Here is a 6035-nt window from a genome sequence, read left to right on the forward strand (position 1 = left end):
CACTTGCACTCGCACTCGCATGCATGCCTATTGTACATTTTATATGGAACTGAACAAAACTTGAGCTTACGTGCATTTCGTATACGACACGATTACAATTTCAAAATTAAAAATGATGCGAATATACGTATACAGCAGAAATTAGTTAAATAATTGCATTTTATATAAATAAATAATAGATATGTGATATAAAGAAAAATATTATTAGTAACAAAATAAAATAAAAAAAAATTAAAACCGCAAAAAAAAGGAAAAAAGTGTTGTGGAGCCAACAACACGCGGTGTTCCCAAGCGGTCCCCCATCTAAGTACTAACCGCGCCCGACGCTGCTTAATTTCGGTGATCGGACGAGAACCGATGTATTCAACGTGGTATGGTCGTTGGCAAAGAAAGCGTTTCAAAAAATCTACATCTACCAGTATTTTAATCTTATTCTTATTCTTATTCTTATTCTTATTCTTATTCTTATACGTACTAGTTACTACGTACTATATATAATATGGAAAATGGAAAATGGAAAATAGAAAATACTCTAAAGCTATTTCCAAAGCTATTTTATTTTATTTTTCATTTCAATTTAAATTAAAATAGAAAAGTTCTTTTTTCTTCTTCTCTAGTGAAGTTAATTATGAACAGAATTAGAAAAAATTAAACTAAAACTGTTATTGAACATATCCGTGTTTGTATTTTACATGCTTAATTATGTAGTACTATTGCCTGTAACATTAACTTTAACTTTAACTTAATCTTTAAGGAAGAATAAAATTATTATACATACTTATATTTTTATTAAAAAATTTAACATATGAATGCTAGTGCTACTGCTAGTGCTAGTGCTAGTGCTACTGCTAGTGCTAGTGCTAGTGCTAGTGCTAGTGCTAGTGCTAGTGCTAGTGCTAGTGCTAGTGCTAGTGCTAGTGCTAGTGCTAATAAATAGGCGCAATCAATAGATTGTTGTTTTATTAAATTTTATTCAATAAGGACAAGGAATATAAGCAAAGCTTCTTAATTAGTAATTTTACTTGAAAAGTTTTCTATCATTTAAGGTTTTCATTCACGCTGGCACTCGTACTCACACTTGCACTCGCACTCGCATGCATGCCTATTGTACATTTTATATGGAACTGAACAAAACTTGAGCTTACGTGCATTTCGTATACGACACGATTACAATTTCAAAATTAAAAATGATGCGAATATACGTATACAGCAGAAATTAGTTAAATAATTGCATTTTATATAAATAAATAATAGATATGTGATATAAAGAAAAATATTATTAGTAACAAAATAAAATAAAAAAAAATTAAAACCGCAAAAAAAAGGAAAAAAGTAAAAAAGTGTTGTGGAGCCAACAACACGCGGTGTTCCCAAGCGGTCCCCATCTAAGTACTAACCGCGCCCGACGCTGCTTAATTTCGGTGATCGGACGAGAACCGATGTATTCAACGTGGTATGGTCGTTGGCAAAGAAAGCGTTTCAAAAAATCTACATCTACCAGTATTTTAATCTTATTCTTATTCTTATTCTTATTCTTATTCTTATACGTACTACTTACTACGTACTATATATAATATGGAAAATGGAAAATGGAAAATAGAAAATACTCTAAAACTATTTCCAAAGCTATTTTATTTTATTTTTCATTTCAATTTAAATAAAATAGAAAAGTTTCTTTTTTCTTCTTCTCTAGTGAAGTTAATATGAACAGAATAGAAAAATTAAACTAAAACTGTTATTGAACATATCCGTGTTTGTATTTTACATGCTTAATTATGTAGTACTATTGCCTGTAACATTAACTTCAATATTAACTTTAACTTTAATTTTATCTTTAAGGAAGAATAAAATTATTATATATACTTATATTTTTATTAAAAAATTTAACATATGAATGCTAGTGCTAGTGCTAGTGCTAGTGCTAGTGCTAGTGCTAATAAATAGGCGCAATCAATAGATTGTTGTTTTATTAAATTTTATTCAATAAAGACAAGGAATATAAGCAAAGCTTCTTAATTAGTAATTTTACTTGAAAAGTTTTCTATCATTTAAGGTTTTCATTCACGCTGGCACTCGTACTCACACTTGGACTCGCACTCGCATGCATGCCTATTGTACATTTTATATGGAACTGAACAAAACTTGTGCTTACGGTGCATTGCGTATACGACACGATTACAATTTCAAAATTAAAAATGATGCGAATATACGTATACAGCAGAAATTAGTTAAATAATTGCATTTTATATAAATAAATAATAGATATGTGATATAAAGAAAAATATTATTAGTAACAAAATAAAATAAAAAAAAATTAAAACCGCAAAAAAAAGGAAAAAAGTAAAAAAGTGTTGTGATGCCAACAACACGCGGTGTTCCCAAGCGGTCCCCATCTAAGTACTAACCGCGCCCGACGCTGCTTAATTTCGGTGATCGGACGAGAACCGATGTATTCAACGTGGTATGGTCGCTGGCGAAGAAAGTGTTTCAAAAAATCTACATCTACCAGTATTTTAATCTTATTCTTATTCTTATTCTTATACGTACTACTTACTACGTACTATATATAATATGGAAAATGGAAAATGGAAAATAGAAAATACTCTAAAGCAATTCCAAAGCTATTTTATTTTATTTTTCATTTCAATTTAAATAAAATAAAATAGAAAAGTTTCTTTTTTCTTCTTCTCTAGTGAAGTTAATATTAACAGAATAGGAAAATTAAACTAAAACTGTTATTGAACATATCCGTGTTTGTATTTTACATGCTTAATTATGTAGTACTATTGCCTGTAATATTAACTTCAATATTAACTTTAACTTTAACTTAATCTTTAAGGAAGAATAAAATTTTATACATACTTATATTTTTATTAAAAAATTTAACATATGAATGCTAGTGCTACTGCTAGTGCTAGTGCTAGTGCTACTGCTAGTGCTAGTGCTAGTGCTAGTGCTAGTGCTAGTGCTAGTGCTAGTGCTAGTGCTAGTGCTAGTGCTAGTGCTAGTGCTAGTGCTATTGCTAGTGCTAGTGCTAGTGCTAGTGCTAGTGCTAGTGCTAGTGCTAGTGCTAGTGCTAGTGCTAGTGCTAATAAATAGGCGCAATCAATAGATTGTTGTTTTATTAAATTTTATTCAATAAGGACAAGGAATATAAGCAAAGCTTCTTAATTAGTAATTTTACTTGAAAAGTTTTCTATCATTTAAGGTTTTCATTCACGCTGGCACTCGTACTCACACTTGCACTCGCACTCGCATGCATGCCTATTGTACATTTTATATGGAACTGAACAAATCTTGAGCTTACGTGCATTTCGTATACGACACGATTACAATTTCAAAATTAAAAATGATGCGAATATACGTATACAGCAGAAATTAGTTAAATAATTGCATTTTATATAAATAAATAATAGATATGTGATATAAAGAAAAATATTATTAGTAACAAAATAAAATAAAAAAAAATTAAAACCGCAAAAAAAAGGAAAAAAGTGTTGTGGAGCCAACAACACGCGGTGTTCCCAAGCGGTCCCCCATCTAAGTACTAACCGCGCCCGACGCTGCTTAATTTCGGTGATCGGACGAGAACCGATGTATTCAACGTGGTATGGTCGTTGGCAAAGAAAGCGTTTCAAAAAATCTACATCTACCAGTATTTTAATCTTATTCTTATTCTTATTCTTATTCTTATTCTTATTCTTATACGTACTAGTTACTACGTACTATATATAATATGGAAAATGGAAAATGGAAAATAGAAAATACTCTAAAGCTATTTCCAAAGCTATTTTATTTTATTTTTCATTTCAATTTAAATAAAATAGAAAAGTTTCTTTTTTCTTCTTCTCTAGTGAAGTTAATATGAACAGAATAGAAAAATTAAACTAAAACTGTTATTGAACATATCCGTGTTTGTATTTTACATGCTTAATTATGTAGTACTATTGCCTGTAACATTAACTTTAACTTTAACTTAATCTTTAAGGAAGAATAAAATTATTATACATACTTATATTTTTATTAAAAAATTTAACATATGAATGCTAGTGCTACTGCTAGTGCTACTGCTAGTGCTACTGCTAGTGCTACTGCTAGTGCTACTGCTACTGCTAGTGCTAGTGCTAGTGCTAGTGCTAGTGCTAATAAATAGGCGCAATCAATAGAATGTTGTTTTATTAAATTTTATTCAATAAAGACAAGGAATATAAGCAAAGCTTCTTAAATAGTAATTTTACTTGAAAAGTTTTCTATCATTTAAGGTTTTCATTCACGCTGGCACTCGTACTCACACTTGCACTCGCACTCGCATACATGCCTATTGTACATTTTATATGGAACTGAACAAAACTTGTGCTTACGGTGCATAGCGTATACGACACGATTACGATTTTCAAAATTCAAAATTCAAAATTAAAAATGATGCGAGTACACCACGTATACAGCAGAAATTAGTTAAATAATTGCATTTTATATAAATAAATAATAGATATGTGATATAAAGAAAAATAGTATTAGTAACAAAATAAAATAAAAAAAAATTAAAACCGCAAAAAAAAGGAAAAAAGTAAAAAAGTGTTGTGAAGCCAACAACACGCGGTGTTCCCAAGCGGTCCCCCATCTAAGTACTAACCGCGCCCGACGCTGCTTAATTTCGGTGATCGGACGAGAACCGATGTATTCAACGTGGTATGGTCGTTGGCAAAGAAGGTGTTCAAAAAATCTACTCTAACCAGTATTTTAATCTCATTCTTATTCTTATTCTTATACGTACTACGTACTACGTACTATATATAATATGGAAAATGGAAAATAGAAAATAGAAAATAGAAAATACTCTAAAACTATTTCCAAAGCTATTTTATTTTTCATTTCAATTTAAATAAAATAAAATAGAAAAGTTTCTTTTTTCTTCTTCTCTAGTGAAGTTAATATGAACAGAATAGAAAAATTAAACTAAACTGTTATTGAACAATATCCGTGTTTGTATTTTACATGCTTAATTATGGTGTATATTGCCTGTAATTTCACTTCAATATACTTTAACTTTTAACTAATCTTAAGGAAGAATAATTTATCTACTTATATTTTTTATTAAAAATTAACATATGGAAATGCTAGTGCTACTGCTAGTGCTAGTGCTAGTGCTAGTGCTAATAAATAGGCGCAATCAATAGATTGTTGTTTTATTAAATTTTATTCAATAAGGACAAGGAATATAAGCAAAGCTTCTTAATTAGTAATTTTACTTGAAAAGTTTTCTATCATTTAAGGTTTTCATTCACGCTGGCACTCGTACTCACACTTGCACTCGCACTCGCATGCATGCCTATTGTACATTTTATATGGAACTGAACAAAACTTGAGCTTACGTGCATTTCGTATACGACACGATTACAATTTCAAAATTAAAAATGATGCGAATATACGTATACAGCAGAAATTAGTTAAATAATTGCATTTTATATAAATAAATAATAGATATGTGATATAAAGAAAAATATTATTAGTAACAAAATAAAATAAAAAAAAATTAAAACCGCAAAAAAAAGGAAAAAAGTAAAAAAGTGTTGTGGAGCCAACAACACGCGGTGTTCCCAAGCGGTCCCCATCTAAGTACTAACCGCGCCCGACGCTGCTTAATTTCGGTGATCGGACGAGAACCGATGTATTCAACGTGGTATGGTCGTTGGCAAAGAAAGTGTTTCAAAAAATCTACATCTACCAGTATTTTAATCTTATTCTTATTCTTATTCTTATTCTTATTCTTATTCGTACTACTTACTACGTACTATATATAATATGGAAAATGGAAAATAGAAAATAGAAAATAGAAAATACTCTAAAACTATTTTCAAAGCTATTTTATTTTATTTTTCATTTCAATTTAAATAAAATAAAATAGAAAAGTTTCTTTTTTCTTCTTCTCTAGTGAAGTTAATATGAACAGAATAGAAAAATTAAACTAAAACTGTTATTGAACATATCCGTGTTTGTATTTTACATGCTTAATTATGTAGTACTATTGCCTGTAA

At 29.8% G+C, this 6035-nt stretch overlaps 3 non-coding genes and 3 pseudogenes across 3 annotated transcripts; all 6 read right to left on the minus strand.

Moving 5' to 3' along the window:
• Window positions 1-266: 266 nt before the first annotated feature.
• LOC119664899 lies at window positions 267-385 on the minus strand. Its single transcript, XR_005251312.1, has one exon. It is a non-coding gene; the product is annotated as a 5S ribosomal RNA (ribosomal RNA).
• Window positions 386-1349: 964 nt separating this feature from the next.
• Window positions 1350-1467, minus strand: LOC119664903 (annotated as a pseudogene).
• Window positions 1468-2357: 890 nt separating this feature from the next.
• LOC119664900 lies at window positions 2358-2475 on the minus strand (annotated as a pseudogene).
• Window positions 2476-3503: 1028 nt separating this feature from the next.
• LOC119664901 lies at window positions 3504-3622 on the minus strand. Its single transcript, XR_005251313.1, has one exon. It is a non-coding gene; the product is annotated as a 5S ribosomal RNA (ribosomal RNA).
• Window positions 3623-4584: 962 nt separating this feature from the next.
• Window positions 4585-4703, minus strand: LOC119664902. Its single transcript, XR_005251314.1, has one exon. It is a non-coding gene; the product is annotated as a 5S ribosomal RNA (ribosomal RNA).
• Window positions 4704-5576: 873 nt separating this feature from the next.
• On the minus strand, window positions 5577-5694 carry LOC119664904 (annotated as a pseudogene).
• Window positions 5695-6035: the final 341 nt, after the last annotated feature.

Source organism: Teleopsis dalmanni, unplaced genomic scaffold (assembly GCF_002237135.1).
Source record: "Teleopsis dalmanni isolate 2A unplaced genomic scaffold, ASM223713v2 unscaffolded_contig_2902, whole genome shotgun sequence".
NCBI lineage: Eukaryota > Metazoa > Arthropoda > Insecta > Diptera > Diopsidae > Teleopsis > Teleopsis dalmanni.